The sequence below is a fragment of the Miniopterus schreibersii genome, assembly GCF_964146895.1.
Source record: "Miniopterus schreibersii genome assembly, chromosome: 2".
NCBI lineage: Eukaryota > Metazoa > Chordata > Mammalia > Chiroptera > Miniopteridae > Miniopterus > Miniopterus schreibersii.
This window is the reverse complement of record NC_138102.1, coordinates 77,601,773-77,626,022: the sequence shown is the minus strand read 5'-3', so window position 1 is coordinate 77,626,022 and position 24,250 is coordinate 77,601,773. Positions and strand designations below refer to the sequence as shown.

Genomic DNA, 24,250 nt, shown 5'->3' with positions numbered 1-24,250 from the left:
CAATTTCATTCTCCAAACTCTAAAGCAGAGACAGAGGTAGCAGGGCTTGGGGTAATACCAATCAGGACCTAGAAGGAGATACAGCTCTTTGTCACAATAGTGAATGACACTTCATGTACACATGCAAGGGGCTCACAGATTAGCCACAAGAATGAAGGCCTGGCTGAGATGAGATACGACTTACCATTAAATGCAAAAAGAAGGCTTGAAGGTTATTTCCCTCCCACCACAGCACCACTGTTTGGGCATGTGACTGCTGAGAGGATGGAAGCAATCAAGATGGGATAAACACCAACAACCTCAGATTACATGGACATGGGACTTGACTCCAGCAGCATGTGACCACCAGGACATACCCTAAGGCTGGACATGTCAGGGTAGCAAATATTCAATGAGTGAGGGGCTATCAGGAGATTAGCATTTATTTACTTGCTGTTAGGAACCACTGACTATATATTTTGCCTTTCAGAGACTACACAGGAAACACAGCTGTGTTTCCCATAGGGTGTGGATGCCCATAGGGTGTAGACAAGCAGTTGCACCCTTAATGCCTCACCCCTGTCCAATTCTCCCACTCTCCCTGCAGCTCAGCAGGAACCTGCTTCTGTTGCATGAAACTGAGGACCTCCATTCCACCTGGATCTCTCTCTCAGGTACTTCCTCTGGTCTGGCTCAAAGCCCAAGCCCATAGGGCAACCTTACAGTGCAAAGTTTCAATTAAATAATAGATTTGGGGATAGTGGGTCTGGTTCTATTTAGTATAGGATCTGATTTATGAAACCCTGATATAAGAAAAGGGTGTGACTGTGGTTTACTATAAGGAATATTCCCTGGAACCCAGCAGGCTGACATATTAGCCCTTCCCTAGACCACAAACACCCCTGCCTCCCTCTTCAGCAGGAACCTGGTTTTCCCACAGTCACTTGGAAAATTTTGTTCAATGTAATATACACTAATTGAGCACCTATTACAGGTAAAGGAGAGGAGACTACAATGAGGAGGACTCAGTCTTTGACCACATGAAACTTATATTTCATTGAAAGGAGAGAAAATAAAAAAAGTTACTCAGACAAGAGAATGTGATCACAGGCACAATAATAGGGCTAAGAGGGAGAGACCACACCCACTCAGTGAGGGCAGAGGAGACTTCAATGGAAGTGGCCCTACAGGTGGGTCTTCGATATAGGCAACTATCCTCCTAGCAATGGCATGGTTGGAGAGAGAGGCCAACACAGAGGCTGAGTGGTGAGCAAGGGACTTGCAGGGGGCAGCAAACAGTTTGGCTTGATTAGAGAGTCCAGGGGCATGAAAAGCAGGGATGAAAGGTCAAGTTGGGAATGGAGTCTAAGCGCTTAAGAAATCCACATACTTCTTATCCTTCTGCTGGGGTCATATTCAGTCTTTTTTTTTTTTTTAATGTTACTACTTATTTATTTATTTATTTTTCATTTCAGAGAGAGGAAGAGAGAGGGAGAAAGAGATAGAAACACTGATGATGAGAGAGAAAAATTGATCGGCTGCCTCTTGCACACCCTTCAGGGGGATCGAGCTCGCAACCTGGGCATGTGCCCTGACCTGGAATTGAACTGCGACCTCCAGGTTCATGGGTCGACTCTCAACCACTGAGCCACACCAGCTAGGCATATTCAGTCTTAATTATATCTCTTCTATTTGACCATTCCTTTCATTGATTTCTAAGATCTTTATGTGCTTAAGTCCAGATATCTCTTAATTCTATGAACAGACTGACTCATTCTTTCAACCAACATTAACTATGGGTCTGGTATGCAGAGCTTCTCAACTTGTGTGTTTAAGCTTTGAATGGGTTATTAAAGGTGTGCAGTAATAGACCCATGGACTTCTCGTGCAACTTCAAACATAGGCAGTTTGCAGCTGGGGAAGTAGAGGTCTTAGCCAAAGCACCTTTTTCAAGGACCTGGGTGTCAACAGGCACATTCCCTGGCACATGGATAGAATCCTAGTGAAGGTGACTCTGCCCCTGTCCCAACAGTCTGGTAGGGTATCACAGGTCATTCATGGTGTCTCACGGGTAGTTCACACCTGGGGAGTTCTCTCTTACCTTCATGCCTCCTTTCTGAGAAAGGTCATTTCCTCTTTATTTGTCCTTGACAGAAAACAATCAGTGTGGTATTGTCTGCTGTGTAAAGAGCCAGCAATGGGCCTTCCAATCCAGGGACTAATAAAAATAAGGCGCAGTTTCCAGGAAATTGGACAATGGGGTCACATGAGAAATTAGATTTCTGTTTTAAAGAAAAACATCACATTTTGCTCATCTTTTCACTGTCTTCTGGGTAGTTTTCATATACCTATAAAGAATACTACCCACAGGCAAAGTTACAATGTCTTTAAAAACATTTCTAAAAATTTTAATTTAAAATTGTAATTAAAATATATCAGACATATAACATTTTATTAGTTTTAGGGATACAACATAATTTGATATTTGTAAGTATTGTGAAATGATCACTGCAATAAGTCTACTTAACCCCTCACTATACATAGTTAAAATATTTTCTTATGTGAATTTTTAATCTACTTAGCAACTTTTAATATAATTATAGTCACCATAATGTACATTACATACCCAGGGCTTATTTATTTTATAATGGGAAGTTTGTACTTTTTGACCACCTTCACCCCTACCACTGGCAACCACCAATCCATTCTCTGTATGAGTTAGGTTTTTTTTGTGTGTGTGTTTTTTTTTTTTAAATTCCACATATAAGTGAACTCATGTGGTATTTGTGCTATTTCACTTAGCATAATGCCCTCAAGGTCCATCCATGTTGTCATAAATGGCATTTTCTTTATCCATTCATCCTTCAATGAACTCTTAGGTTGCTTTCATGTCTTGGCTACTATAAATAAAGCTGAAGTGAACATGAAAGTTGCAAATATCTTTTCGAGTTATTGTTTTCATTTCCTTTGGATAAATACCCAGGAGTAGAATTGTTGCATAATATGGTAGTTTCTATTTTTAATTTTTAAGAAATCTCCATACTGTTTTCCATAGTGACTGCACCAATTTACATTCCCACCAACATCCTTGATAACACTTATTATTTCCTGTTTTATGATAGCCATTCTAACAGGTGTGAGGTGGTATCACATTGTGGTATAGATTTGCTATCCCTGATGATTAGTGATTGAGCATGATTTCATGTACCTGCTGATCACCTGAATGTCTTCTAGGGAAAAATATCTATTCATACTCTTTGCCCATTTTTTAATCAGATTTTTTTTGCTACCGAGTTATATGAATTCTTTATATATTTTGTATATTAACCCCTTATCAGGTATATGATTTGCAAATATTTTCTCCTATTTGGTAAGTGACCTTTTCACTGTTGATAGTTTCCTTTGTTGTGCAGAAATTTTAGTTGTATGTAGCCCTACTTGTTTTTCTTTTGTTGCTTGTGCTTTTGGTGTCAAATCCAAAAAATCATCATCAAAGACTGATCTCAAGGAAAACCACCTGTGTTTTCTTCTAGGAGTTTTATGGTTTCAGGTCTTATAGTCAAGTCTTTAATTCGTTTTGAGTTAATTTATGTATGTGGTGTAAGATAGTGGTCCAGTTTCATTCTTTTGTACGTGGCTGTTCAATTTTCCCAAAACCTTTATTGAAGAGACTGTCTTTTCCCCATTGTACAGTGTTGGCTGCTTTGTTGTAAATTAATTGACCACATATACATGGGTTTATTTCTGGTCTTTCTATTCTGTTTAATTGATCAATGTGCCTATTTTTATGCAAATACCATACTGTTTTGATTACTATAGCTTTGTACTATAGTTTGAAATCAGGAGGCATGATGCTTCCAACTTTGTTCTTTCTCAAGACTGCTTTGGCTATTTGGGGTCTTTTATTGTTCCATATGAGTTTTAGAATTACTTATTCTATTTCTCTGAAAAATATCATTGGCATTTTGATAGGCATTGCACTGAATTTGTAGATTTCTTTGGGTTGTGTGGACATTTTTACAGTATTGATTCTCCCAATCCATGAGAATGGAATACCTTTCCATTCATTTGTGTCTTCTTCAATTATTTCAGTGTACGTATATGTCTTTCAACTTGATTAAATTTATTCCTAGGTATTTTTTTATTCTTTTGATGCAATTGTAAGTGGGGCTGTTCTCTTAATTTTTCTTTCTGATAGTTTGTTTAGAGTATAAAAACACATTTTTATATATTGATTTTGTATCCTGCAACTTTACACTATTTTTATTTATTTATTATTTATTTGTTTTTTTTCACATTTAATTTTTTTTAAAAAAAATATATCTTTATTAATATATCTTTATCTTTTTTAAAAAAAATATATCTTTATTGATTTCAGAGAGAGGAAAGGAGAGGGAGAGAGAGAGATAGAAACATCAATGATGAGAGAGTCATTGATCGAGCCTTCAACCCGTGCCCTGACCGGGAATTGAAGCCCAATTGCCTGGATCCTAGGTCAACACTCAACCGCTGAGCCACACCTGGCTGGGCTCAATTTGTTTATTGCAACAATTTTTGTGTGTGGAGACTTTAGGGTTTTCATTATCTATCATGTTATCTGCAAATAGTGATGTTATACTTTCAAATTGGATGCCTTTTAGTTTTCTTGACTAATGCTCTGGCTAGGATTTGTAATACTATGTTGAGTAAAAGTGGTAAGAGTTGGAATCATTGTCTTTTTTCTGATCTTAGAGGGAGAGCTTTCAGTTTTTGACCATTAAGCACGATGTTAGCTGTGGACTTGTCATATATGGGCTTTATTTTGTGTTACCATATATTCCCTCTATATCCAGGATGTGAGAGTTGTTGTTTTTAAAAATTATAAACACTTGTTGAATCTTGTCAAATGCTTTTTTGCATCTATTGAGATGACCATATGATTTTGATCCTTAATTTTGATGATGTGGTGTATAACATTGACTGACTTATGAACGCTGAAACATCGGTACATCCTGGGAATAAAGATCACTTAATCATAGTATATGATCCTTTTCATGTATTGTTAAATTCTTATTGCTGTTATTTTGTTGAGGATTTTTGCATCTAGTTCATTAGGGATATTGACTTGAAATTTTCTTTTCTTGTGGTGTCCTTGTCTGGTTTTTGGTATCAGGGTAATGCTGGCCGGTAAAATGAGCATGGAAGCGTTCCCTCCTCTTCTGTTTTTTGGTAGAGTTTGAGAAAGACTGGCATCAATTCTTCCTTAAATGTTTGGTAGAATTCTTCCTTAAATGTTTGGTGGAGTCATCTGGTCCTGGACTTTTGCTTGTTGGGAGGTTTTTGATTACTAATTCAATCTCCTTACTAGTAAACGGTTTATTCAGATTTTCTATTTCTTCATGATTCAGTCTTGGCAGGTTGTATGTTTCTAAGAATTTATCAATTTCTTCTAGGTTGTCCAATTTGTTGGCATTGTCTCTTATGATCCTTTGTATTTTTGTGGTAACCATTTTAACATCTCCTCTTTCATTTCTGGTTTTATTTATTTGAGTCCTCTCTTTTTCTTGGTGAGTCTACCTAAAGCTTTGTCAATTTTTTTTTATATTTCAAAGAATCTGCTCTTTTAGTTTCATTGATTTTATATTAAAAATTGTCTTTTTTTGTCTCCATTTCATTTATTTCTGCTCTAATCTTTGTTATCTCTTTGTACTAAATTTTGGTTCATTTGTACTTCTTTTCTAGTTTGTTCAGGTGTGAAGTTAAGGGTTAGATTGTTTGAGATCTTCCTGAGGTAGGCACTTATTGCTATGACCTTCCCTCTTAGAACTCGTTTTGCTGTATCCCATAAATTTCATTATGTTATATTTACATTTTCATTTGTCTCAAAGTATTTTTTAAACTTTTCTTTGGATTTCTTCTTTAATTGGTTATTCAGTAGTATGTTGTTTAATTTCCACATACTTGTGGGTTTTTTAGTTTTCTTCTTGTAAATGATTTTTGGTTTCCTACCATTGTAGTTGGAAAGGATGCTTGCTCTGATTCCAATCTTCTTAAATTTATTAAGACCTGTTTTGTGGCCTAACATATGATCAATCCTGGAGAATATTCATGTGCACTTGAAATAAATGTATATTCTGTTGCTTTTGGATGGAAGGTTTTGCATATATCTGTTAAGTCCTCAGGTCTAACATGTCAATTAAGACCAATGTTTCCCTATTGAATTTTTGTTTGGTGAAAATAGGGTACTGAAGTCCTATCATAATACTGTATTGTGTAGTTCTCTCTTTAGGTCTGTTAATATTTGCTTTACGTATTTAGGTACATAAATGAATGTACCTATGTTCATTTTATGTTAGATGAATAACAGTTTTAAAATATTATATGCTCTTCTGGATTGACTCCTTTATCATCATAAAATGATCTTATTTGTCTGTTATTACAGTCTTGTTTTAGTCAATTTGTCTGCTATAAGTATAGCTACCTCAGCTTTCTTTTGGTTTGTATTTCCATGAAATAACTTTTTCAATCCCTTTACTTTCAGTCTCTATGTGTCCTTATATCTGAAGTATCCTCTAGGCAGCATATATGTGCATCTTTTTTTTCTTCATTCAGCCACTCTGTATCTTTAAATTAGAAAATTTATTCCATTTACATTTAAAGTAATTATTGATAGGTATGTACTTATTGCCATTTTGTTCATTGTTTTCTGGCTCTTTTGTAATTCCTTTGCTCCTTTCTTTTTTTGCTTTCTTCCTCTGTGACTTGATGATATCCTAAAGTGGTGTTGACCCCAAGAATTAATCTGCCTGTTAAGGAGGATTCCTGGTGGCTAATTTGGCTCAAATTTATAAAGAGTTTAGTAGTCATTGCTAAACAGGGGACTTCAAACTCTCTGCACTTCAGGGAAAAACTGCACTGTGCTGCCTGTCTTCCTGTACTGTATTCCTGACATTTTAGCTGACCCTTATAAAGAAACTACTAGGCTCTAAAATCAGTTACTGGGTTGAAGACTGCCCCAGCCAGTTGGGACTCTACTGCTATATCCTCATTTGAATCTTCACTGACCAATTAGGACACTGCTCTTTGGAGAGTGCTTTTGTGAGGATCTGGAGTCCTATGTGCATGGGAGTAGACCAATCAGGGATGGGGGGCAGGCACTCTTCTCTATACAAGCCAGCTTCCCCTCTGTCTTGGTGGAACATACTTTCAATTTCCATATAAGACTGCATTTCCCCAGCTGGAGCTACAACACCACCTGAGCTGTAACACTGCAGCTGGAACTGTCTCTTTGGATGGGAGTGGAGCTGTAACACAAGGACCACCTTGTCCAGGCTGCCTTGTTTGAGCTGCCTCGCTATATCATAATTGACCTGTATCACAGCCATGCTGTTCCACAGCAAAATGTATCACAACTGAACTGTTCTAAAGCTAACTTGTTCTACAGCCATGCTGTTTCATAAGTGAGCTGTTTGCATTGAATGAAGTCTGTCTCCCCCTTCACCACACCCCAAATTGGGGACTCCTGTTGGTGTTGAATTGATGAAGATGACCTTTGGTTGACTGTGGCATGCTTAGCTTCCTTTCTATTTCTCTTCGTGTATATGCTACAGGTTTTTGCTTTGGGGGATCATGAGGTTTATAAAAATGACATATTTTTAACAGTCTATTTTAAGTTGTTAACAGCTTAAGTGTGAACACATTATAAAGCTCTACATTTTTACACTCCCCCAGTTTTTTGTTTCTGATGTCACAATTTACATATTTTTATGTTGTGTATTAATAAATTATTATAGCTATAATTATTTTTACTATTTTTGTCTTTTAATTTCCATACTAACTTTATAAGTGGTTAACCCGTCACCTTTACAACATTAGGTTATTCTGAATTTTGCTATATATTTACCTTTACCAGTGAGATTTCTACTTTCATGTATAAGTTCTGCATTTTCCCCTGAATATTTATTTTCAGTATGATTTGTGAAATACCCTGCCACTGAATGTAAAACACAAGGATAAACTGAACTATTATTTATATTAACAAAGAATCATCAGAAGTTGATTAAATATCATTAATTTAACAATTTTCAAAAGAGAAATATTCCTTGCTATAGTTCAATGAATAAACCTTAGAAATAGCTGACAAATAATTAGCAAAAACTTAAGCAAGGATCTGTTTTGAAATTAGAATGAAAAAGAATGAGAAGAGACTATCTGAGCAGTGGAACATACCCAATATCCTTATTTAGGGAGTCTCAGAAGAAGAAAAGAGAGAGAGAAAGGGACAGAAATCTAAGTTAATAAAATAATGGCTGAAAACTTCCCAAATCTGGGGAGAGGTATGGCCATCTAAGTATAGGAAGATCAAAAATCCCCAAGCAGGTTCAGCCCAAAGAGATTTTCACTAAGACACATCATAATCAATCTCTCAAAAATAAAAAAAAGAGAATCTTGAGAGCAGCAAGGAAGAAAAGAATCATCACATACAAAGGAATCCTGATAAACCTTTTAGCAGATTGCTCAGCAGAAACCTTGCAGGCCAGGAGAGTGGGATGATATATTCAAAGTGCTCAAAGAAAAAAACCTCATCCAAAAATATTTTACCCAGCAAAGTTGTCATTCAAAAACAAAGGAGAGGTATTAACTCAGAAACAAAAGCTAAGGAAATTTATCTCCACTATATCTGCCCTATGAAAAATGCTAAAGGGAGTTCTTTAAGCTGAAACAAAATGTTGCTAATTAAAAACATGAAAATCTAGCCCGTCTGGGTGTGGCTCAGCAGTTGAGCATCGACCTAGGATCTAGGAGATCGGGGTTCAATTCCTGGTCAGGGCACATGCCTAGGTTGTGGGCTCGATCAATGACTCTCTCATCATTGATGTTTCTATCTCTCTCTCTCCCTCTCCTTTCCTCTCTCTGAAATCAATAAAGATATATTAAAAAAAAAACACACACAAAAAATCCACATGAAAATCTATAAAAAGGTAAAGGTAAATATATAGTCAAATTCAAAATACTCTAATACTGCAATGGTGGTGTGTAAATCACTTTGACATCTAGCATATCAGTCAAGAGACAAGAATGTGGGAAATAACTAGCTATAATATTATGTTAATGGACATAATACAAGAAGATGTAACTTTGAATATCAACACAAACTGTGGGGACAGGCAAGTAAATGGGTAGAACTTTCTTATGCATTTGGTTATAACTATAAGATGTATTATAATAGACTGTTCGTAACCACAGAGAAAAAAACCTATAACAGATTCACAAATGATAAAGAGAAAAAAAAATCAAAGCAAACAACTACAAAACAGTCATTAGCTACAAAGAAAAATAGCAAAAAAGAAAAAATGAAAGAACTACAAAATAATCAGAAAGCAGTTAACAAAATGGTGATAGTAAGTCCTCAGCTATTAATAATTACTTTAAATGTAAATGGGCTAAATTCTCCAATTAAAAGACACAGACTGGCTGAATGGATAAAAAATGACCCATCTACATGTCACCTACAAGAGACTAACTTAATCATTAGGAACACTCACAGGCTGAATGTGAATGAATGGTAAAAGATATGTACAGCAGAGCCCGGCCCGGTGTGGCTCAGTGGTTGAGCATCGACCTAGAATCCAGGCGATAGGGGTTTGATTCCTGGTCAGGGCACATGCCTGGGTTGCGGGCTCGATCCCCAGTCAGGGGCGTACAGGAGGCAGCCGATCAATGACTCTCTCATCATTGATGTTTCTATCTTTCTATCCATCTCCTTTCCTCTCTGAAATCAATAAACATATATTAAAAAAAAAAAAAAAAGATATGTACAGCAAATGGAAAGCAAATGGAAAACAAAGAGAGCATGGGTAGTTATACTTATATCAGACAACATAGATGTTAAGTCAAAAACTGTAACACAAGACAAAGAGGATCATTATGTAATAATAAAGAGGTCAATTAATCAGGAGAATATAATTATAAACATACAAGTACCCAACAGTGGAGCACCTAAAATATTAAACAGTTATTAACAGATCTGAAGGAAATAGGCAGCAAAGCAATAGTAGTAGGGGACTTCAGTACTGCTACTTTCAACAATGTATAGATCATCCAGAAAGAAAATCAGTAAGGAAATAGACTTCAGTGACACTTTAGACTAAGTAAACTTAACAGACCTATGCTGAACATTCCATCCAATAGCAACAGAATACACGTTATTCTCAAATGCACACAAAACATTATCCAGGATAGACTACATGATAGGTCGCAAAACATGTCTTAGCAAACTTAAAAACTGAAATCATACTAAGTACCTTTTCCAACCATAATAGTATAAAAGTTGAAATCAATAGCAGGAGGAAAGCTGGAAAATTCACAGATATGTGAAGATTAAATAATATACTCATGAAAAATTAATGGGTCAAAACAGAAGTCAAAATGGATATGAAGAAATGAAAGTGGAAGCACAATGTATAAAAATCTGTGGGATATAGTAAAAGCAGTTCTAAAAGAAGAGTTTATAATGATAAACACCTCAAATAAACCACCTCAATTTATACTTCAATGAACCAGAAAAAAAAATGAAGCTCAAATTTAGCAGGAGGAAGAAAACAACAAAGATTGGAGCAGAAATAAATGAAGTAGAGACCAGAAAAAGAAACAAGCAAAAATCAATAAAACTAAGAGCTGGTTCTTTGAAAAGTTAAACAATATTGACAAACCCTTAGCTAGGTTCACTGAGCGAGAACTCAAATAAATAAAATCAGGAATGAAAAATTACAACTGATAGCACAGAAATACGAGAGACTATAATGAACAATTATATGCCAACAAACTGGATAACATAAACGAAACGGACATTTTTAAAAAACATAACCTACCAAGACCAAATCGTGAAGAAGTGAAGAAATAAAAAATCAAAACAGACCACTAATGAGTAGGGAGGTTAAATCATTAATCAACCCCCTGACACCCACCCCCCAAAAAGCCTAGGACCAGATCATTTTATTGTTGAATTCTACCAAACATTTAAAAAAGAATTAACTCCAATCCTTTTCAAACTCTTCTCCAAAATTGATGAGGAGGGAATACTCCCAAGCACATTTTATGAGGCCAGTACTGCCCTGATACCAAAACCATTTAAAGACACTACTGGAAGAAAAATTACAGACCAATATCACTGATGAATATAGATGCCCAAATTCTCAATAAAATATTAGCAAACTAAATTCAACAGTGCATTAAAAGGATGATTCACCTTAATCATGTAAGATTTATCACTGGGTGAAAGAATGGTTCAGCATACACACATCAATAAATATAATACACCCCCATTAACAGAATGAAAGAAAAAAACTCACATGATCATTTCAATAGATTTAGAAAAAGCATTTGACAAAATACATTTTTTTCATGGTAAATTCCTCAAAAACTGGGTATACAAGTAAGGTACTTCAGCATAATACAGGCCATATATGACAAGCCCACAACTAACACGATATTCAATGGTAAAAAGTTAAATCCTTTCTCTAAAATCAGGAACAAGACAAGGTTCCCATTCCTCTCACAATTTCTATTCAACATAGTACTTGGAAGTACTAGTCAAGAAAATTAGGCAAGAAAAAGAAAAAAAAAGACATCCACAGCAGTAAGAAAGAAGTAAAATTATCTGTTTGCCAAAGATACTGTATATTTTTATATAAAGTATATATTTTTTATATATAGAAAATCCTATCTTAAGTGTACATGAAACATTCTCCAAAATGGGTATGTCAGGCCACAAAACAAGACTTAATAAATTTAAGAGGACTGAAATCATATCAAGCATCTTTTCTGACAACACTGTATTTACTAGATAGTAAATACAAGAGAAAAACTAAAAAATTCAAACATGTGGAGAGTAAATGACATGCTACTGAAAAAAAATGGGTAAAAGACAAAATTTTAAAAATAGCTTGAGATAAATGAAATGCAAATTGAATACACCAAAAGTTATGAGATGAAGCAAAAGCAGTTCTAAGAGGAAAGTACATAGTGATAAATGCCTACCATTACAAAATGAGAAAGATCTCAAGTAAACAACCTTGGTTTACACCTCAAGAACCTTGGAAAATAAGTGCTGGTGAGGGTGTGGAGAAAGGGGAACCCTAGTATACACTGCTGGTGGGAATGCAGACTGGTGCAACCACTATGGAAAACAGTATGGAAGTTCCTCAAAAAATTTAAAATGGAGCTGCCGTTTGACCCAGTGATTCCATTCCTAGGAATGTATCCTAAGAACCCTGAAACATTCATCAGAAAGAATATATGTACCCCGATGTTCATAGTAGCACAGTTTACAATAGCTAAGATCTGGAAACAGCCCAAGTGCCCATCAGTAGATGAGTGGATAAAAAAGCTGTGGGACATTTACACCATGGAATACTACGCAGCTGTAAAGAAGAAGAATCTCGTACCCTTTGGGACAGTATGAATGGACCTGGAGAATATTATGCTAAGTGAAATAAGCCAGGCAGCGAAAGACAAATATCACATGACCTCACTTATACGTGGAATCTAAAGAACTTAATAAACTGATGAACAGAATAGATTCAATGACATGGAAGCATAGATGAGACTGATGAATGTCAGAGGGATGGGGGAGGGTGGGTGGGTGGGTGGAGGGGGAGAGAGTAACCAAAGAATTTATATGCATATATGCACAACCCAAGGACATGGACAATGGTGGGGAGAGGGACTGGGGAGAGGGAAGGGATGGGGAGGAACGGGTCATCGGGGAGAAAAAGGACATCTGTAATATTTTAAACAAAAATAAAATTAAAAAAGAGAAAAGAATAAATTAACACCAAAATTAGCAGAGAAAAGGCAATAACAAGGATTAAAGCATAAATAAATAAATTAGATCAAAAAGACTATAGAAAAGATTAATAAAACTAAAAATTGGTTTTTTGAAAGAAAAACACAATTGACAAACCTTTAGCTAGACTCACCAAGAAAAAAGAGAACTCAAATGAAAGAGGAGACATTAAAATGGATAACACAAAATCGCCAGAAAATTACTTTGAGGAAATGGAATTAAGCAAGTTATCAGAAATAGAGTTCAAAGTAATGGTTATAAAGATTTTCAAGGATATTAATGAGAACAAGGCACTTGATGGTAAGGTTAAGGAACTTAGTGAAAACATGAAAAAAAGAGATACATATCATAAACAAGAATGAGGCAGAAATAAAGACTACTACATGTGATATTAAAAATACACGGGAAGGAATTAAAAGCAGGCTCAATGAAGCAGAGGACAGAATAAGTAACTTAGAAGATAAGGTAGAAAAACCACTCAATCAGAGTAGCAAAACGTAAAAACTCTTAAAAAGCATGAGGACAGTCTAGGGAGCTTTGGGGCAACATGAAGTGAAACAACATTCGCATTACAGGAATGCTAGAGGGGGAGGAAACAGAGCAAGGAATAGAGAGCTTGGTGGAGGAAATAATGACAGAAAACTTCCTTATGCTGCCAAGGGAGAAAGCCACACAAGTTCAGGAAGCACAGAGGGTTCCAAACAAGAGGGACCCAAAAAGACTCACTTCAAAACACATAATAATTAAAATGGCAAATGTCAAGGACAAAGAGAATATTAAGGGCAGCAAGAGTGAGACAAGCAGTGACCTACAAGGGAACCCCCATAAGGTTGACATCAGATCTCTCAACAGAAACTCTTCAGGCCAGAAGGGAGTGGCATGAAGTTCTCAAAGTAACGAAAAGCAAGAACATGCAACCAAGATTGCTTTATCCAACAAAGCTATCATTTAAAATTGAAGGTGAAATAAAAAGCTTCCCAGACAAAAAGAAGGCTAAAGGAGTTCAGTACCACAAAAACTGCATTGCAAGAAATGCTGAAAGGACTGCTCTAACAAAAAAGTGAAATATTGAGAGAAAGGTACAACGGCATAAAGGGAGAGAATGGCATTAAATAAGTATATATCAATAGTAACCTTAAATGTGACCAGAATAAATGGTCCAATCAAAAGACATAGGGTAGCTGAATGGATAAGAAAACAGGACCCAAATATATGCTGTCTATAAGAGACCCACCTGAGACCAAAGATTCACACAGGTTAAAAGTGAAGGGATAGAATAAAATATTCCATGCAAATGGAAACAAAGAAACAAACAAAAAAGCTGAAGTAGCAATACTTATTTCTGACATAATAGACTTCAAAATAAAAACCATAACAACAGACAAAGATGATCATTACATAATATTAAAGGGATCAATCCAACAGGAGGAAATAACCCTTATAAACATTTATGCACCCAATATAGGACCACCTATATATATATAAAATTTCTTGGGGGACTTTAAGGGAGACATTGACAGCAACACAATCATAGTGGGGGACTTTAATCATCACGTGATCTCACTTATATGTGGAATCTGAAGAACTTAATAAACTGATGGACAGAATAGATTCAATGACATGGAAGCATGGATCAGACTGACAAATCTCAGAGGGAAGGAGGGGTGTGTGTGGGTGGAAGGGGAGAGATTAACCAAAGAGCTTATATACATAACCCAAGGACACAGACAATGGTGGGGAGAGGGACTGGGGAGGGGGGTGGGGGGGTGGAATGGGTCATTGGGGAGAAAAAGGGACATCTGTAATATTTTGAACAACAACTAAAAAGTTCATAGCATAAAACTTGAACATTGCTATGAAGGCAGAAAACAAATGCCATCCTAAAATAAAAATTCAGAAATAACTATTAAAAAAAATAAAATAAAATAAAAAAATGGATACCACAGAAATACAAAGGATCATAAGAGATAACTATGAAACAATCACGGGACAACAAATTGAACAACCTAGAAGAAATGAATAAATTCCTAAAAAAACATACAATCTATTAACAGAATCATGAAGAAATAGAAAATCTGAACAGGCTGATTAGTAGTAAGAAGATTGAAATAGCAATCAAAAACCTTCTAACAGCCCGACTGGTGTGTTTCATTGGTTGACTGCTGACCTATAAACCAGGAGGTCACAGTTCGATTCCCAGTCAGGGCACATGCCCAGGTTGCGTGTTTGATCCCAGTAGGGAGCATGTAGGAGGCAGCCGATCAAGAACTCTTTCTCATCATTGATGTTTCTATCTCTCTCTCTCCCTCTCCCTTCCTCTCTCTGAAATCAATAAAAACATATTTTAAAAACCCCATAAACAATAAGACACAAAAAAACTCCTAACAAACAAAAGTCTAGAATCAGATATCTTCACTGATGAATCCTACTAAACACTTAAGGAAGAATTAATACCAATCCTTCTTAAACGCTACTAAAAAACAGAAGAGGAGGGAACACTTCTTAATTCATTTTATGAGGCCACCATTATCTGATACAAAACCAGACAAGCACACCAAATACAAAGAAAATTACAGGCCAATTATCCCTGGTAAACAAAATGAAAAATTCCTCAACTATTAGAAAACTAAATTCAACAATACATGAAAAGATCATATACCATGATCAAGTGTAATTTATTCCTAGGATGTGGGGATGGTTCAACATTACTTTAACAAGATGAAGATAAAAATCATATGATCATCTCAATAGATGCAGAAAAAGCATTTGACAAAATACAACATCCATTTGTGATTAAAAATTCTCAACAAGGAGGATAGAGAGGGGATGTATGGCAACATAATAAAGGTCACACATGACAAGCCCACAGCTAACATCATCTCAATAGTGAAATGCTGAAACCCTTTTCTCTAAGATCAGGAACAAGACAAGGATGCCCACTCCACCCACTTTTATTCAATATAGTATTAGAAGTCCTAGCCAGAACAATTCAGCAACACAAAGAAATAAAAGGCATCCAAATTGGAAAGAAAGAAGTAAAACCATCACTATTTGTAGATGACATGATATTATAAAATAAAATCCCAAAAGATTTCACCAAAAAAACTGTTACAATAAATTCAGTAAAGTAGCAGGATACAAAATGAATATGTAAAAATCTGTTGCATTTTATATACCAATAAAGAACCATCAAAAAGAGAAATTAAGAAAACAATCTCATTTACAACTGCATCAAAAAGAATATAGTACTTAGGAATAAATTTAACGAAGGTGGTGAAAGACCTGTACACTGAAAACTATATGATATTGATGAAAGAAGTTGAATATAAAAATATATGGAAAGATATTCTGTGCTCATGGATTGGAATACTTAATACAGTTAAAATGTCCACACTATCCGAAGCAATCTACAGATTCAATACAATCTGTATCAAAGCTCCAGTGGCATTTTCCAGAGAAATAGAACAATACTAACATTTGTACGGAATCACAAATTACACCCAGAAAACCAAAGTAATTTTGAGAAAAAAGAACAAATCTGGAAGCCTCACACCTCCTGATGTCTAATTATATTACAAAGCTATAGTAGTCAAATATGGTATTGTCATTAAAACAGACACAGCAATGGAACAGAATACTGCAACCAAAAATAAACCCATGTATGTATGGTCAATTAATTTACAACAAAGGACCTAAGATTATACAATGGAGAAAGAATAATTTCTTCAATAAATGGTGTTGTGCAAACTGCATAGCCATGTTGAAAATAATGAAATTAGATGCCTACCTTACACTACTCACAAAAATAAACTCAAAATGAATCAAAGATTTAAATGTATGACTTGAAACTATAAAACTCCTAGGAGAAAACACAGGACAAAAGATGTTTTGTCTAAGCGATGATTTCTTGGATAGTCACCAAAAGCACAAGCAACAAAAGCTAAAATAAACAGTGGGCCTACATTCAACTAAAGAGCTTTTGCACAACAAAGGAAGCATTCCATAAATTGAAAGACAACTTAAAGAATATATATGATAAAGGTTTAATACCCAAAATATATGATAAGGGGTTAGTACCCAAAATATATAATGAACTCATACAACTCAATAATAGAAAACAAACAATCTGGTTAAAAATCTGGCAGAGGATCTGAAAAGACATTTTTGCAAAGACACTCAGATGGCCAATAGGTACATGGAAAGATGCTCATCACTAATCATCAGAAGACTGCAAATCAAAAGCACTATGAGATATCACCTCACACCTGTTAGAATGACTCTTATTAAAAAAGATAACAAATGTTGGCAAGAATGTGGAGAAAAGGGAACCCTTGTACACTACTAGTGGGAATATGAATTGGTACAGCCATTATGGAAACGGTATGGTGATTCCTCAAAAAAACTAAAAACTGAACTACCACAGGATTCAGCAATCCCCCTCCAGGGTATATATGTATCTGAAGGACTTGAAGTCAATATTTCGAAGAGATATCTGTATCCCCATGTTCACTGCAGTATTATTTACAATTGCCAAAATATGGAAACAACCTAAGTGTCCATCAATGGATGAATGGATAAAGAAAATGTGTATATATAGACAATGGAATATTACTCAACCATGAGAAAGAAGGAAATCCTGCCATTTATAACAACATGAACGGTCCTTGATGGCATTATGCTAAGTACGATAAGTCAGATAGAGAAAGACAAATAGCACTTATATGTAGAATCTAAAAATACTGAACTTGTAAAAACAGAGCAGAATGGAGGATACTAGGGGCTTGGGGTGATGAAATTGGGAAGATGTTATCTAGGGTACAAACTTGTAACTAGTAGATAAATAAGTTTTGAAGATCTGATGCACAACAAACTGATTATAAACAACAGTATTTATTATAAACTTCAAAGTTACTAAGAAAGAAGATCTTAACTGTTCTCAACACATACAAAAAAATAATTATATGACATAATAAAAGTGCTCCCTAATGCTACTGTACTGGTCATACTGCAATATACAAGCGTTATCAAAGCCATGTTGTGCACCTGAAACACAATGTTATACATCAATTACATCTCAACAAAATAGTGATAATTTTAAAAATCCCATTTTTAATATATTTGAGCAATATTCAAGAGAAAATAATATTTTTGGTTTGAATTACCTAGGTAATTTCTTCAATTCTTCCTTCTAGTTTTCTAGTGTACTGAGGGGTATAATCCTAGCCCACGGCACTGAACTTTAGCCAATTACTATATTGCAGGCCACAGGATTATTCATTTAAGTAAAAAAAAAGACACATACACATATAATTTGGGAGCCTGACTGGGAGCCTGACTGGAATTTTAGAGATTTAATTCAAGGTTTCTCTGCTTTGACACAATTGGCATTTTGGGCTGGATAGTTCTTTGCTGTGTACACGGTAGGGTGTCTAGCAGCATCCCTATCCTCTGCCCACTAGATGCCAGTGGCACCCCTCTTGTCCCCCCACATTGTGACAACCAAAAATGTCTGCAGACATGGTCAAATGTTCCCAGGCCTGGGAGGCATAGACAAATACCCCCCGTTGAGAATTGCTGCTCACCTTTTGTATTATGGAAACATAATGCCCTTATATAAATTCAGGGTTCTAAATTCTATGAGAATCCCTCCCCATTATTTTTTATTTTTATAAACTGATATGTGGTCAGTTTTTAAAACAAAGTAGTTCTACAAAGCTTATCATGGGGAAAAAAAGGTTCTACTCCTACCCGACTCTTATTTCTGCAGTGATGAAAATGTCGTTTATCTGCACTGTCTGGTATGAGCCACTAGCCTCAGTTCTCCCTAATCTCCCTCAGTCAGTGGGATTGCGGCGGAGGATTCAGAATTGCTCTTCTTCCTCCTGAGTTCAGTGCGGCACCCCCACCCCTGCCTGTGCTTCATATGCACAGGTCCACAGGTCTGGCCTGCTGGCCCACCTTTCCCTTCAGTCTTCCCATGGAATGAGGAAGAGGGTGGTCTAGGGCAGCCATTTTCAACCTTTTTCATCTCATGGCACACAAACTAATTACTAAAATTCTGTGGCACACCAAAACATGTATTATGTTTTTTGCTGATGTGACAAAAAAAAAAAAAAGGTATAATTTTGAGTAATTCACACCAGACAGCTATTGTTGTGTTGGCTGTTGTCATTTTTTATTTGACAGTTTAAGGGAAAATAGGTCAGTGCCCCTGACTAAACAGTCAGGTATTGCATGTTTTAAAAATTCTGTAGCTCATCAGTTGAAAATCACTGCTCTAGGGGTTCAACTGCTGTGTGTGTGCTATCCAATAAAACTTTAGTTACAAAAATAGGCCAGACATGGCCTATGATCTGGTTTGTTGACTCTTGTCAACTGCTTTTTATACAAACCTTTAAACCAATTTTCCAATTTTACCACCTCCTCATGTAGGCACAAACACTGTGCATGCACTCTGCCCTGCCGCCCTTTCAACTTCACCATCTCCCTCCTATCCCTTCCTCATGGTCCTGGCAACACCTGGCCTGGGGCTGTCAAGTCTTTGAGTCAGTGGCTCAGAATGATAAAGACGACAATCACTTGTTCCCTAGTTCTTTGTTTTTTTTTTCCTTTTTAAAATATGTTTATTGATTTCAGAGAGAGGAAGGGATAGGGAGAGAGAGAGACAGAAACATCAATGATGAGAGCGAGTCACCAATCGGCCGCCTCCTGCATACCCCAGACCGGGAATTGAGCCCACAACCCTGGCATGTGCCCCGACTGGGAATCGAACCGCAATCTCCTGGATCCTAGGTCAATGCTCAACCACTGAGCCACGCCCGGCCAGTTGTTCTCTAGTTCTTGAGGGCAGGATGGGAATATGGTTTCAGGACCCTCGATCTTGTAGGGAGCAGAAGGGATGTGTTCTCCCAAAGATAACCTATTGACGTGACAAGTCCCTAGCCCTCTCATATGGAGGTGGGTGTGGGTCAAGTTCTGGTTCTGCTGAACTGCGCCAATTGGCAGGCCTTGAAGAGGGAAATGGGTGGTGTCAGAGTCGGTGCTTCTCTGAACTTCAAATGTAAGGTACTTATCACCTTCTTTGTTTTTCAGGATGTACTCCAACCATTAATTCAGGGATAAGTGGGCACCCATCACCACTGTCTGACATAAATTAACAAAAGTAGATTATCAAAACTCAAAGGCAGTGCTACTGCAAGGCTGAGCTAGCTAGCTTCCCATATCAGAAAAGGAACCACACCTAACATGAGGCAAAGCCAATGGGTCAGATCTACTAAATGCCTTCAAAACCTTCCAGTGGACTTGGCCAAGGTTACATTACTACCAGTCATCACGGTCTTCTCCTGGCTGCCCTCAGCTGCAGTCCCCCACACCCTCTTCAGGATCAGAGAATACATCTATTTGCCAGAACAGATGCTGGCAGAGTCCTCAAGACTGAGGCTGTCATGAAATCATGCTGAGAGGAGGGGAAATGAGAACAGAATTTCCTGTATTATGTAGGCCAGTAGTTTGCAATCTGGCTGTACATAAGAATCACCTGGGAAGTTTTTTAAAAAAAAATATAGCCCACTCCAGAGCAATTGAAACAATTTCCGGGTGGGTCCCAGGCATCAGCTAAAAAGCTTCCCAGGTGATTTCAATGGGCAGGCAGAACAGGGACAATTGTTTTAGGCCAACTTCCTGATTTCCTCTTACGCCCAGGCTTTCTTTCTCTTGTGCCTCGAGTGTGTACCTATTTTTATGGCTACTAAAAGTGATATTCTGAATTACTAGATAGTGTATCTTTTCATGACTATATACTCTTCAAAACTTTAAAAACCCTCTTTCTTACTCTCTGTGATGTAAACTCTTGCCACAGTCTAACTTTAAGTATCTGTGATTCTGAAAAAAACTGTGAAAACTGAGACTCACAAAATTGTGCCTCATATACTCTGCATTGAGAAAACTAGTGGGAAGAGCTGGCACATAGGAATATTCTTTGCTCTTTGTCTGACTCCCCAGACAAAGAGACTGTGTTAATTAGATTAGCATTCACTTTTTCCCCTCTTGCTTTATATAATTATTTTGGCCAAAGTACACTGAAGTTGCCTCTCAATTAACCTTTGTCTAAAAAATGATATGGATAATGGAAACTCTGAAGAATGAGTTTCCACTGCTGTGTTCCTCTCTCAATAATTTTTTACTTTGTTCTTATCTGAAAGTCTGTTTTAATAACAAAACTTGCTTTTTAGCCTTGAATTCTCATCAGTTCTAACCACTGCTATGGCTTACATAAGTTTCCTCTTACAGTATTATCTGCTAACACATTTAAAACAGAGAACTATTGAATATATTTGTAATGCTTGTGCCAGAAACAAGGCTGCCCACATCAGAAAAGATCAACTAACTGCCCCACAGAACAAAGACCCAGGCTGAACAAACTCTTCATCCAGCCCTCCTCAGAACACATGGACGTCATAGTCATTGTAGATTCTAAACAGCAAAGATAGATCTGATCTTCTCCATAAACCTGCCTCACTGGGTAAAAATGCTGGCTGTTGAGATCAGTCTTGTCATAACAATGCTTCTACTTAGCAAATGGAATTTAGGACAGCACCTCAGAGTTTTGTGGGTTAAAAGAAGCATGCCAGGACTACATCAAGAACTCACTATCGCTACTCAGTATGTCCTTAGGTGCTCTCCTGGTCAGAACTGTGCGTGGGCTTTCTTGGGTGGTTGAAAGTAAAAATATTAAATTTTAAAACACAAACATCTTGCCTTTGAATGCTTACTGTTCAAGACACAGATGCAGAAACAGAAGGACCTAAAGATGGGACAACTTGATAGATGTGCAATATGCCAATTAAATAAGCATTTTCACTAAAGATAAGACTGGATGCAATGCATATGTTGTAAAGAATGAGCCATTACACATTCTACGCTTGCTTTTTCAGATGTGGCAAGTAGTCAGTTGACCACTTGCCTGGAGGATTACCAACCACTTTAACCTGCTGCAGTATCAGAGCTGGAGGACGACTATGGGTCTGGGGTCACTGCTTCAGGTTGGGCTCACCTTGGAGGTGCAGAAAACCACTGAGGGGATGGGGGCCAGATCCCCATTTCTATGGGATCTGGGAGAGCCCTGAGTAAAGAGGACCTCTCTCGGAACGCCATGAGTGACAGTGGACCCCCCCAAACTGTCTCACTAGTTCTGAACTCATCCAGTTCAGTAGCTGGGTCCTTGAAACTTCCACTGTCTTGAAGACCAGACCTGGCTTATATTTGGATGAGTTCTGGCTGGAATTAAGTTAACCTTCCATTAGTTACTCAGTTAAAATTCTGGAGTACCAATGTAGGTTTTCTGCTCTGCTTTTGTGTATAAAAAAATATCCAAAAACTTATTTTGAAAAATTAATATTCAATCACATAATTAAAGTTACCAATTTCAAGCCCATTTTTTCTAAACTTACTGATTTAAGTTCAATTCTCAAATCTTATTACTCTATCAACTAATCTAGAAAAGTGCTAGCAATTAACATTTTTAAATGGGCTCTTTCAGCTTAATTAATTAATTTCCTTTAACATCTTAAACTGCATTTATACATTTAATGTATTGATTTCTTTTTAGCTCATTCAGTAGTCTGATTAATAAATAAAACCTTTAAGTACTTAGATCACTTTTGTAAATCTAATCAATTAAACATATAAACATGGCAAATGTTGAATCCTCTTAAATGTTGCAAGTTACAAATTTACTAAAACTTACCCTTATATTCTTCAACTTAAAACTGTGAATCAATTCTAAACTACATTTTAAATTGGAAGCACAGGTTGACCAAATCCTCTAAAACACAACAAATTCTTAAAATACCAAACATGAACAAATTATTTCTGAACTTAACACAAAAATTTTAGTATATATCATACGTTTTGTGTACTTCATTATTTCTATACATAATTTTAAATTTTTTCTGGGATTAAAACAAAAATATCCACTAAGGAGATACTTATGTCATTCCAAACAACTTGGGGTTGTTTTTCCAGCTTACTGAGGTTATATATGGACAGCTATTTTGGTCAGGAGGTATCCCAACAAGGAGGGACAAGCAGGGTCCTCTTTTGTCGTTGCTACAACAAAATTTCATGAATTTAAAGGCGTTTGTTCATATGGCCCATCTCCCTGGATTTAAGTCAAACCATTAATTAGTTCCTCTCCACTAACAGACTTCTGAAACCTTCTCTCAGATTGTGGCTAACTTCCATCACTGCTTCATTAGCTCTTCAGGTTTTCGCTTATGATATTTACACGTTACCTCACTGGATTCTGCATCTCTCAAGGCTTTGTTGCCACTGCATGCCTCTGATTACCAGGTGTTCTTAGGTTCCTGGAAGAGAGGAGCCAGCTGAGCCTGGAAGGCCCAGCTCCTTGAAATGTCCCATGTGAATCTGGTGTTAAAGGAGTGGCCACAAAGCAGCTGGGCAACTGAAGAGAGATAGGTGCAGGAAAGAGAGGTGCTGAGCTGCTCATAACTACCCAAATCATTAAACATAAAGGGACCTGGAAAAGCAATTTCATGTACTGGCTTCCAAGGCCCTACAACATGGCATCCTCTTGTGGCCATTGGTGGGTCCACAGTCCTCCAGGTGTGTTCATGGGACATGATCCGGCTCCCACCACAGTATACTGTTTTACACAGTATATTGTTACATATAATTGTTCTATTTTATTAGTTACTGTTAATCTTACTGTGCCTAATTTATAAATTAAACATTATCATAGGTTATGTATGTATAGAAAAAAAGTATATAAAGGGTTCAGTACTCTCTGTGGTTTCAAGGATCCACTGGGGGTCTTGGAACATTATTCCACAGACAAGGAGGGGCTACTGTATAAGTGATTTCATGCAGGTGGTTCAGAAAAAAATCCATACATATTTTATATAATATATATTATACAAAAGCAGGGGAGTGCATTTAAAAAATAATATGGTAATTTCTTCCAAAGGAGGTTTATCTACGTTTCTAGATGTTTTTGGTCTGTATTACTGTTTATCGTAGCACATGTGAAGACAAATATTGTTTAACAGGTTTTGAAGATTTAATAAACAGTGTTTTGAGAATCAGATTTAGGCTCATATTACAAGTTTTAAAAAGCAGGTTGAACCCATTTTCTACTCCCCTCATAGAACCTCCTAATATATTATGTACTTTTTTTATATCTATTATTTATTATGACTCCTCCTGCTAGAATATAAATTTCAAGGGGGCAGGGGTTTCTGTTTGTGTTTCTTGCTGCTGTATTATAAGCTCAAGGTGCCTGGCACAGAGCAGGCACTCTGTAAACTGCCTGAACAACTGGTTAAATTTAAGCACGATATAAATTCCCCATTACCTAAAGATTATAGGTCTGTGTTGATGTCAGCTGAGGGAAGGACTCATTTTGGTAGCAGATGCTGTTGCAGGACT

General features: G+C 36.7%; 1 protein-coding gene across 1 annotated transcript in view; it reads right to left on the bottom strand.

Moving 5' to 3' along the window:
* FAM124A (family with sequence similarity 124 member A) overlaps positions 1 to 24,250 on the bottom strand; it is a 72,200-nt gene that overhangs the window by 3,502 nt on the left and 44,448 nt on the right. The window lies entirely within an intron of this gene.